The sequence below is a fragment of the Prinia subflava genome, chromosome 3 (genome assembly GCF_021018805.1).
Source record: "Prinia subflava isolate CZ2003 ecotype Zambia chromosome 3, Cam_Psub_1.2, whole genome shotgun sequence".
Lineage (NCBI taxonomy): Eukaryota > Metazoa > Chordata > Aves > Passeriformes > Cisticolidae > Prinia > Prinia subflava.
In genome coordinates, this window is record NC_086249.1 from 47202515 (window position 1) to 47213298 (window position 10784).

Consider the following 10784-nt stretch of genomic DNA (forward strand, 5'->3'; position numbering starts at 1 on the left):
ATGGAAATAAAAGGGCAACTGCTTTGTAGTTATAGTTGTACACAACATCAATATGCCCATTTCCATTAAAATATTGCGCATTAAAGGTTATAGGAAAGGCCACACTGCACCAATAGTTTGATTTGTACTCTTTTCTCTATAGAGTATGTAAATCCTGTCTTAATTTTGTCAGATGATATGCCAGCCTAGAAGAAGGTATGCAATTAAGAATGAAAGAAGCACAAATAAACAGTGCCATCTTTTGGGCACCTCCTAAACTCCACATGTATTAAATTCCAGATACGAGTAAGGTACAAATGTTATACAGGAATGTGTGTGCACTCGTATGCATGTGGCAGGTGATTTTAGGGCACCAGCTTTATTGTCTCTTGAGGGGCAGTGATAGGGACTCAAAGCCTGAAATTCTCCATCCAGCTTTCTGCAGCTGATCACTTCTCTGCTGTGGCATCCCAGGCTCCAGCAGCACGAGGTCTGGAACAATGCCTGTTTCTGAGGCTGCCTGTGCCATCTCCCTGCTGCATGTAAACCCTATCAAGACTGATGGATGGCTGAATATTTCTTGAGAAATTTTGTGGTTTGAAACACAAGAAAAGTGAGAGTGAGGTAGAAACGCAGTGTTGTCATTTCTGTAAGGGGAAAGAGCTTCATATTTTACCAACATGACGTCCAAATGGATTATATGCAATATCAGACTGCAAACTGGGACAGGTTTTCTAATGAAATCTGAATAAATAACCTTCCCCATAATGGATACAGGCTCTCCCACTGTGATCCACACTTTAACCACTGCTGGGATTAATTATTACAACACATTGCTGTGAGCAGAAGCTCCAGCCCCATCAGAACAAGCCTTCCCAACCATAAACACCATTACCACTGTGTCTCAGGCAGTCCCTTAACATTTTCTGAATGACATAACAAATTTCATATGTTGTACTACACATAGCAGTAATTATGTGCCTATTTGGATAAGAGTCAGGTGAAAGGAGTCTCAAAACTCCTTTGAGAATCTGATCCAACCTTGAAAGAAGATTGGGTGTTCAGTCACAGTTTTCTAAAAAGATACCCATAGAAAGAGTTATACAAGGTTAAGGGCTAATTACAGGATGAAGAAAAGTGCTGCCCTTACCAGTGGTGTTTGTGCATTACAACTATCACCATTATGGCTGCATCATGGCTGGTTGTAAGCAAGCAATCAACTCTCTGGATCATAGCAAGGGATTAGGCAGTTCTTGAAACATGCAGGAGCACTCTGGCCAACAAGGGACTGTATAAGGAGATAGGGCACCAGTCAATCTGCTTCCAGGTAAATGTTAAATACTAATTTGTGCCCGAATTTCTCAGTGTCATCACTGATCATGGCTGTGTTAAGTCACGGTTAACACAGCCTCTCAAGGCTTACTATTCAGTAATTGTGCATGATTTCAGCACCCTATGAGATCAGAAAGTCAAGCCCTGGCAGCTCCTTCCCTGACCTCCTTGGAGACATGGCACTGAATCCTGCAGTGTTGTGCAGACACTGCTGTCCTGCCCCTGGAACCACCAAAGTGAGGACAATAAGGCAGAACATTCAGAGACAGAAGAAGGGCTGACACTTGAAGCCATTACTATTACAGTCAGGAACTGAAGAATGCAGACAGACAGACAATGCCTGAGCTCAGGCTGGAGGGGGAAACAAAATAATCCCTTCTTTTCCACAGACCTTTAAAGATGTTTAGGCTCCTAAAGCTTCAGAAATTAGTGGGGGTTTGTTGTCTCTGAGGTTCAGCTGTATAACATCCAGGCTTATTTGACAGACACATTCCTGTGCATCTCCTGTCTCTGTGCTCTCTCCTTTCTTTTCCCCACACATCTCTGTGGTGGAAAGGCAGTTTACTCTGTTACCTTTACAGAAAAAGGTACTACTCCCTAATGTCTCTCTAGGGAAGGCCTACACAGAAAGTGATATTTTGGGGAAAGGAGAATTAGACTATAAAGGACCATGAATTGAACAGGAGTTCAAAAAAATCCATTTAATTTGAAGCTCTCCAGATTCCCTCTGCAATTCTTTACCTTAGCTATGTTCTGGGTGGTGATTCTCTTTTCAAATTAGCTTTCTCCAGCTAACATTGTTCTGCTCTACATTTTTCTTCTCACCCTCATTGGATGCTGATTTTTTTAATGTTTTCGCAAGGATACAGAAAGTTTGAGGTCTGATGTGCTCTTTTATTTCTGTAAATTGATATGCTCTGCTCTCTCACTCAGAGGAGTTTGGCAGCAGCGGCCAAAGCTCAGTTGTGCATGGCACACATCGCACATTGCAGAGGGATCAGCACACAGATCTGCCTACTCTGCTTACCAAGCATATCATTTGCTGCTTTGCAAACAGTAAAAGGCCTGATTAAATTCAGCGTTTGTGTGTTTGCCAATCTGACTTGAGTTTGTAGTCAATGGAATCAAAATTTCATTAGAACTGGTGCACGCTCAAGAATAAATCATTATCTTTCTCATCTGCAGACTCTTCAGTGGCTTGCATGTATTGTTTCTGTGTGCAGTCTTTCATTTGAATCGGTTCTCAATAATAAATGTTGTATCTAGTTGCTTTCTGGTGACAATACATTGTTTGACACCATTTGGCATGGATACATTTTCCAGTTGTTCTTTTCTGCATCACTGTAATGCTGAAGGCCCAAGGTCAGCCAGGGAGATGCTACCTTGGGCATCTGCTACAGACTGGAAATTGCAAAAGAAATGTCTAGAATCAAAGAGGTGGTGCCTTCTTTAAACAACTGGATGAATTCTCTTGTCTCAAGCTCTGTTTCTCAAGGTGATGTTTACCCACTCCAGCATCTGATGTGGGGCTCAGGCAAGCCAGGAGATTTCTGGGTTGTGTTGAGAGCAGTTTTAACAGGCAGGATATCTAGGGAGGTGTTCAGCCAGTTCAGCTGCTGGTGGACAATGAATGACCAACCAAGGCTGTGACAACTGAGAGCACCCTTGGCTGTTGGGACCATGAGCTGGTAGAGCCTATGACCCTTAGGGAAGTGAGGAAGACAAATGAAGCAAAAATTTATTATGAATAGAAGGAGAATAGACAACAACTTTTTTTTTCTTTTTTTTTTTTTTTTTTTTTTTTTTTTTTTTTTTTTTTTTTTTTTTTTCAGGGCAGTAGTATGCAGGATCTTGTGGGAGGTTGCTTAGAGGTCTCAGGAAAGCTGGCTGTGAAAAACCACTTTGGAGCACAATAATAGTCAGCCCCAATGAGCAGGACAGAGAACATGGAATCGATACAGCAGGAGGGGCCAGCCTGGTTAAACATGGAAATGCCAAGCTCAAATGTCAAAAGGGGATACAGGAAAGGGGGGAGCAGAGAAAGGCTGTCAGGAAAGAAGATAAAGACACTGTGGGAACATGACAGAGAGAAGTATGGTTGAAGCCAGTGTGAAAGGCAAAAAGGAACAAAAGAGCCTGAATAGTCATGACTCTTTGGACTTACACATCCTCGGGAGATTCAGCCCACACAGAGTTCTTGCTTCACAGTTTACTATGTCAGCCTTGCACCAATAACACAGAGAGCAATGGAATTATTTCAGTGGGAAAATAACATAGTCCTCACAAAAAAAAAATAAAGGGCAATTTTGCACAAGAAAATTTTCAATTTTGTTCAAAAATGTTTTAATTTTCTGTGAAGCAAATTGAGCAGACAGCAGCCCAGCTGCTGACTTGGAAAGCTCTTTCAGCTGTGTTTCATGGTGGCAAAAAGTCAAATCAAGCAAAGCCTGCCAAGGGGAAGCTAAAGACTACTTCATGTCCCTTGGTTTCCAGTGGGCTCTTCTTCCTCCTTCACATGCCCAACAAGGAAAGCTAAGCTCTTCATCCTTCTGCCTTGCTGGATCCTGCTCAGCACATCTCCAACCACAGGGCAGGAGGGAAGGGGAGGCAGACCCTGCTACAGCTGCCAGGGCTTTGGGGACATGTCCTTGCTCCTTCTACCCTCAAGCAACAGGAAAACTGCCAGCTGATTTCACCTGACACCTGCTAACAGGAGCCTTCAGAGGAGCAGCCAGAAATCTTCCCTGTGAGGTTGCTTGGATTCTTGACACGTCTTTTGAATTTTCCACCTCTACTTCATATGTTTGGTTGGTTTGGGGTTTTTGGGTTGTTTTTTGGTTGGTTGGTTTGGTTTGTTTTTTTTTTTGTGGGGGGGGTTGGTTGGGTTTTTTGGGGGGTTGGGGGTGGGTGTTTGTTTGCTTGTTTGTTTGTTTTAATTCAAAGGCTTTCCTTCAGAGGAACCCTCATCTCCAGGCCAGGAAGTTGCTTCTGCTGAGACCTTCAGGACACATTGGTGCAGAGAAGAGTTCCAGCAATGAGTGTGAGGCCAAGCCTGCAGGTGGGCTCCAGGCCATCCTGCAGACAACTCTGCCCTGTGCAGAGCAGGACTGCAGCAGCAAACAGCAGAGCCACAGCCAGACAGCACACAAAGCACAGGAGCCTGTACTCAAACTTTTGTCCTGCCCCTCTTTTATTTAGAAGCACAGCTATACCCTTTGGCACAGGCCAGGACCTTCCTTTAGACCACTCCAAGACACATCTATTGACAAGAGGGAACTCACAGCACCCTCTGAGTCCTCCTTACTCCCTTTGACACTGGAAGAAGTGATGTCTCCCTCTGGGCTCATCTTCTGGGAGCACAGCAGTAGCCTGTTTTCCCCTACTCTTGACAACTTGCGCAGGTGCTCCTGGAAGGCATCTGTGGGATGACCTTGGAACCCGGGGATTTGCCACTGGTAGTGAAAACTGTACCCACCAGAAATAAACAGGTCTACCTGGACCACTGTGGTGGTATAAATATTTAAAATGGGACTTGAAAATGTCTCAGAAACCTAATCCTCACATGACTGGCACTTCAAAGGCCAAGGACAATTGTGCCTTACTGATGGCACAACCATTTTTCCTAGGCAATTAATGGTAGTGTTTCTCTGACATCATAATGCTTAAACATTTATTAGGGATGTGTTTCACCAGACAGCACAAGAATTTTCTTGAAGCCATTCATGCTGTTGATGTTCCAGGGAAACAAAATTAACAGGTAGTTCAGATGTGAGAATTTTTATTTGTGAATGTGTATGTAGAAAACATTTAAGAACATATATATATGTGTGTATGTATGTATGTATTTTATTATAACCCTACTTCCTCATTTGCATTGATATTTTGAGAATTTCAGCTCCTAGGTGAAAGTGGCATTTTGGAGAAATAACCCACAGATAACGAAGTAGAGCAGAGTGTAGATGTCTGCACCTTTACCATGAGAAATTAAATGAGTAACAGCTTGACACAATTGAACTGATTTCCAGGACTAGAAGGCAGGCGGTGAATTCTAGCATGTGCTGAGGTTGTACCAGATAAGCGCATCGTTTGAAATTTTACCAGAATACCCATTTCCTGCTTCAGATTTTTTATGATATATTTCAAATGAAGAGGAAATTCTAGGTAGTGCAGCTGCCTTGCTGTGTTATACCCCTCCAGTCTGCCAATGGCTGATTTCTGGTGCTGTGGATACTAGCACTGTGGATACTAGCTCAGAGTGTGATAAGCAGCATAAATCTCCATTGATGCAGATACTTCCTTTGGCTCTGCAAAGGAAGGCCAAATCAGAGACTGCAAACACCTCAGTATCTACTCATTGCTTGCTAAGAAGCAGCTGCTAATACAATGTGTCCCTAAAAAGTCCCTAAATCTGGTCTCTTTATGATACATCTCATTTGGGGAACTTGGGTGTTTGGGGATGAGGAGAAGACTGATAGGAAATAGAAGTCAGCTTTGATCTTAGAGTATTTAGATTTTAGACAAAACAAGAGAAGGAGGAAAGATCTTTCCAGGGACAGTCACTGGTGAGGTGGGGCTAACATATCCTTAAACACAAGAGATAGAAGGACACTGAGAGGATACAAGTTCTTAGTTGTCTTAATCAGTGTTGGAAGAAGAGAAGAAAATTAATAACTCCCACCTCCCTTGGAGGGATGTGTGCTGCCCTGTCTGTGCTGCAAAGAGGGAAGGCTTTCCAGTGTGTACAAATAAGAGTCAAAAAACTCCCACTTGTCTGATTGACTGACCCACTGGGACAAGTTATTTCAGCTCCATGTAAAACATAGTTAGCTTTGATCACAATTATTACAGCAAAAGTGAAGGATTAACCAAGAAGCTCCCCAGAGTAGGGGTTATACAGGCATCAGAAAACAGTCTCTGGACATTGGTGGAGGCAGGTAGAACTCACAGCAGATACAAACCAAAAAGCAAGTCATTGTAGCAAGGACTTTCAGTGCCAAATGGATGGAGGGTTTCTGAACAGTGACAAAGGGTTTGCTGTGAGACAGCAAGCTAAGAAAGAGGGAGAGGACAGGGTATGGAGGAGAGGAGGACCTTGAGCTGAGCAGACGTGGGTGGCAGAGATGCCACAAGGAACAGGGTGTGAGCAAGCAGTCAACACAGGGAGCGAAAATGAAGGCAGCAAAAGTCCCTGGCGTGCATTCTCAAGCCTGCTGGCTGCAGGGTTTCCCCTGAGCGGAGGAGAGATGTCTTGTCATGCAAGTCAGCAAGGATTAAACTCAAGTGGGGTCTTTCCCCACCAGACCGGGGCTGGACTAAGGTCCTATTTGGGGAAAAGGTGGCTCTGTTTTATCTCTTCTCAACAGCCATCCCAGCACTGCTCATTCTTCCCTACAGTCCTTATAGTATGGACACTTCTCATTCCGCATGGCAAACAGGAAAATTCAGAGCACTGGGTTTTTCTGGGACACTGAAAGAATTTCAGTGCTCAGCTCTCTGGAAAACTAGTAGCTAAACCCTTGAGTTCAGCTTCAAAATCTCAGCCAGATCAGTCACTGCAGTTGTTATTCTGTATTTGATACTTTTGGCCAAGTGCATTATTTATGATGCTAAATAATGTCCCAGTTACTGTTTGCTATGACACTGAGTTAGGACTCACTGGGAATGTTAAGAAGAACCTGCAGATATCAACCCTTTCTTGTGCAGAAATCAATGCTTGCAAGAATCAGCACAGATATGTCAAATTGTCAGAAGAGTTAGTTTTGGTCAATTGATTCCACAGATGTGGGGAGCATCAGAGGCTTCTTCTCCCATTAATGAGCCAAAAGAACTCACTGAGTATTCTAGTTTTCATGTATCATTTCCAAGAGCTACTGATTTTGCATGGTATTGTGAGGGTTATTAATGTTAAAATGTTTCATCGGTGAATTTAGAAAGCTCTAAATTTCTCCTTTGACCCCTGCAAACCCAGGTGACTTTCAAACTTGCCAGAGCAAATCTCCTCCTTACTTATGCAATTTATAGGAATAGAACCAGAAAAGTCTGTGTTGAATGTTCCTGCTCAGAAAACTTTAAATTACTCAGCTAAAACCACAATCAGCATGAATGTTTGCACCACCAATTATTCTGAAAACGAAATACATTTCCATTTTCATGAAGCAGAAGAAGATAAAGTGATGTTTTATGAACTTCCTCTTATGTGTCAAGTTGGCTTGGTTGATTTTTGGATAGCACTTCATCGCGTTGGGTCTTTTCCAGGAAATGATAATTTACTTTTGAAACCCATACTCCCCCTCTTCACTAGTCAGAAAGTATGACCTAGTTTAAGTTACAGCTTGAAAACGTGACCTAGTTTCACAGGTAGCCTGCACCCACTGAACTCAGCATTGTAAAATCTGGGAATCTTTTCCTCATGAAAAGTGAGCTGGATTGTTGCTTTGAAGCATTGGTCCTTTTAATCTGTCCCCTGATAACTTAACAGCATTTCCTAATTTGGAAAGCTCAGGACAAAAAAAAATATTTAGAGGTACTTGATATCCTAGATTTAGCCCCAATGGTAAAAAAAGGCCTGAGGGATCTTCTGTAGATCCCTTCAAAGGATGGTCGTCTGAAGGTCAGCTGATCACCACTTCACCACTGAAGACACAGCTGGGTAGCCCTGTGGTTGAGAAGCTTGAGCACAGAGAGTGACTGGCACTGCTGACACGGGAACAACCTGGGAGAAGCATGGTGTGGTGTGGGGAGGGCATGGGCCAATGTTTTCCTTCTGGCACAAACAATATGCAATGAGGGAGGAAAATGGTTCCTTGCTTTTCTGGTCTCTCTACTTCACAGCTGAATATTTCAGCACCTCTAAATATCGAGCAAATGATCTGTTTGCTACAGAGCCTGGACCCATTGGTGGCTTGATGTTAGCACAGCAGCTGGCTAATACCTCTGGGGCAAAGAACACTGGCATGTTTTCTCTTTACATCTCTACCTGGATTAGGAGGAGTTGCTCAGATGAGGGCAGTTCTAACCCTGTCCAAAATAGAAAAATAGGGACCCTTGAAAGCAAAGAGATGGTGAGAGTGGGTCTTCTACACAGAAACGGTCTGGCAGCTTTTCTGGAAGCAGTTTTTTCTCTTAAATGCTGTGATTTTAGCAGAGCACATCACAGCTCCAGCAAAGGCATCAAAACCTTCCTGAGATTGTCCTAACTGCTGATGACCATTTGCAGAGAGCTCCACGTGGTTTCCCACTACTTTTCCAAATTTTTCACGGCATTAAATAAGGTTCTGCCTTAAACAGTCTAAATGCCTAATGCTCATTGTCACATCCAAACAGATGAACAAGAGGAATCATATCAGAGAGAAAATTTTGTGTTGCTTAACCAAAGGAGCACTGCTGTAATTAAAATGGAGGTTCCTCTACGTTGAAAGTTACACACGATCACATCCATCACATCAGTGGCTTTAGAGTGATGAACCAGTTCCAACAAACACCTCATTTTCATAGCAGAAGAAACACCAAAACATGCAGCATTGAAATTTAAGAGTGATGCAGAATTTGAGCCTTCAGAGGCAAGTTCTGAGTTAAATTTCCTGTTAAGAAAAATAAATGCCCTACAAACACAAAATGTGGGAGCCATAGGGATGGTTGCATGTCATCTCCTTTGCACATAAGTAGGAATGAGTTAGGCGAAAATGGTATTGCAAGGGTTACTTGCATCACCTAAATCTAGGTCACATCATGAAATTCAAAGAAAACTTCTGAGTTTACCAATATATTTTTAGCAAATACCACATTTCCGAGTATGCAGGAGTTGATAATATGAGAAATACCAGTATTTCGTTTAGGCTGGTCTTTTCTCACTTTAACATTAATACTGTGGTGAACTTTTGCATAAAGGTTATCTAATGTGAAAGGAACACGTAGGAAGGGCTTTGGTCTAGCCCAAACTCGTCTGCCTGTTTCCATGGCTGAAGCAGCATGACACTCCCTGTCACCTTCAGTCCTATTTTACTCTCTGTGAGAAGCCAACCAGTGTGTGCTGGTCTTGATGCTCAACCCAAACTACTGACTCCAAACAAAAGCCCACGATGAAAGATAGTTCATCGGTAACCATTGGGCAACATCAGCTATAATTACTTTGAGAGGAGGAGCTGGTATTAAACCCATGGTACATTCTTGGTGTTGGTCCTTATTTTAGTGGCTCTTATAGTCTGTTATTTTTTCCTCCCTCTAATGGCCAAGAGGGAGAGGAGATCCTGCCCTGGCAGCAGGAACTTGCTCCAGCAGACTCTTTGGTAACCGGCCCATTCCCATTGTTGATTCAGACTGTCTCGTGTTGGGAACAAACCCACATTCGTATACTTTTTCTTTTTTCTGTAAGAACTTGAATTACATTTCATTGAATGTGTCTCCAGCCCATAATGGTCATAAAGGCCATCTGCGCTCCCAGGCATTTGGCTTGCAAGAGGAGCAGCGGATGAAGACTGGAGCCTCCTCTGCTGGCCACCTTTCAGTTTTGTAAGCATCATCAATACCTGAAAAACAACACAAGCAGAACAAAAAAAATCTCCTTACCACTAAGGCAGAATTTCTGCCTGGGTCTTACGTTATACGATGCAAGCGCCTTAGATGTGGAAGTGTGGAAATCTCTGGCAAGTCAGGTGTGCCATATTACTTCTCCCTCACTCGATTATTGCCTCAAAACTTGACATGGAGCAACTAGAAGCCCTTGTGCCTATTCCTGGCTGGGATGCTGACAAAAAGATGGATCATTCTGGATATCTGGTGAGCAAAGACATTTCCACCACCTATTCATTTGTCGTAGATGTTGTGAGAGACATTTGGTATCAATCCTTTTAACACAGACACAAAAATGCCCAGACAAGTTAATAATCTTTGTTCATGATCATGACAGACCTCACAATAGATACAAAAATACGGTATGTCACCAATGAGCAATTATTCTCAGGGCTGTGTTATCCTCAGTTACACATAAACTGTAGATGCTATATTTGAAATAGTTATAACAGAATAAACATTATTTGCATTGTTGCTTTGTATTAAAGCAGTTTTTACTGCACAGTGAAAAATCTTAAATATATATAGCATATTAAAACAGTGGCCATCTAAAAAAGGCTTAAAAAGAAACTGTCTCAAATAAAGCTATTTATGATAATGTTATTGATATCAGCATGAAAACATCCACTGATTTAAAAGTGGGAAGCTCAGCCCTTTCACTCCAGTGCAATACTAACCAGGATTAATAAAACTGAATGAATTGTAACAAGCAATTTATGTATTTTGGAGGAATTTTTCACATTCAGCAAGTCTCACAGCACAGCTGGGCCAATAGCATTCTCAATTATCTTTTTTATGCGAGCTGCTTTGTTTCACAGTCTCACACATCAGCAAAATTCTACAAGTGTGCAGATGGCATATACCAGAGGACAAGAGCAAAACTGAGGAAATTTGTGCAGATATTT